At 41.2% G+C, this 1291-nt stretch overlaps 1 pseudogene; it reads left to right on the top strand.

Annotated features, from left to right (window-relative positions):
• The first annotated feature begins 418 nt into the window (after positions 1-418).
• On the top strand, positions 419-754 carry LOC149165703 (OVARIAN TUMOR DOMAIN-containing deubiquitinating enzyme 2 pseudogene; annotated as a pseudogene).
• The last annotated feature ends 537 nt before the right edge of the window (positions 755-1291 follow it).

The raw sequence follows: 1291 nt of genomic DNA, 5'->3' as shown, positions 1-1291 counted from the left end.
GCTGGGTGTTATGTACAGTGCGGTGCAGAGGGCTATAAGACGGTGGTCCTGCCGCGTGCAAACCAGAACGTGGTGAGCTGACCTATGCACAGGCTTGTAGCTAGGGTGGCTGAGCCGGAAGTGTTGTTGGTCGAGGTTGTAGGTGGTCGCAATAGAGATCACGTGGCAGCAAGGTCGTAGTCGATTTATCGTTTGAAGAAATCTATGGCTCTCTTTCCTTGAGAGGAGGTTCCGGTTTGAACCTGGATGCTCCGCTATATATTCCTGCAACATTCCAGTAGGTAGAGGATTCAATGAAATGTACAGTGTTGGAAGTGGAAGCGCAAGAGATGTAAGTGCCCATGCTCAATACTATTTGTGAATTACCATTCTGAATTTTTTTTTGGCTCCTGTGCTTTCAGGATTATTTTTTTACAAAATGGATGAAGGAGTGGTTATGAAAAGAGTCATTCCAGCAGACAACAGCTGTCTCTTCAATGCAGTCGGTTATGTAATGGAAAACGATAAGAACAAATCTTCAGAATTGAGACAGGTAATTGCCACAGTAGTTGGAAGTGATACTATGCATTATAATGAGGCATTCTTGGGAAAGCCAAATGAAGAGTATTGTGCATGGATACTAGATTTTGAAAAATGGGGTGGTGGCATTGAGCTGTCAATTTTAGCAGATTATTATGGTCGTGAAATTGCAGCATACGATGTCCAATCATCCTGTTACGACCTGTATCGCCAGGGAAAAGGCTACACAGAATGAGTCATGCTGATTTACGATGGCCTGGATAAGAGAAGAAACATGGAAACATGTTGCATGTGGCGATGGGAGGCTGTGATGGGAAGCAATATTTCGATTGCGTATCTCGAATATTTTTTTTGGGAACCATGACATGCATCGTTTACTATGGTGTAGCTACAAGTCATGCAGGGCGACAGGTTGGTTCAAAGAAAGTTTCTGCAAGAGTTCCAGCTAAGTATAAAGTAGTTTATGGTTGGGCATATTAAAAACAAATCCATAATTGCTTATGAATTTTGTGTCGAGTTGCAAGCGAAAGAGGATTAGATTTCCAATGGTGTGGACCGACGGAGTCTATGTATGGAGGTCTTTTGGTTCTTCTGCAGGTGTGGAAGCCTTGATTTGTTTATGTTTCTATATTCGGTAAAGATGAAACTAAAAGTTTCAACATATCTCCTCTGATGAAATAAATTGTCTTCCTAAGTTATTCTGCTTCATGTTGAGAACTGATCAACTTAACATGTAAATGCATTTATGTAAATCTGGTTAAAAGAATTAGAT

This window comes from Pinus tabuliformis, chromosome 5_1, assembly GCF_031772625.1.
Source record: "Pinus tabuliformis cultivar Carrire ecotype Pingquan chromosome 5_1, CPIR1, whole genome shotgun sequence".
NCBI lineage: Eukaryota > Viridiplantae > Streptophyta > Pinopsida > Pinales > Pinaceae > Pinus > Pinus tabuliformis.
This window is presented reverse-complemented; position numbering and strand designations above follow the sequence as displayed.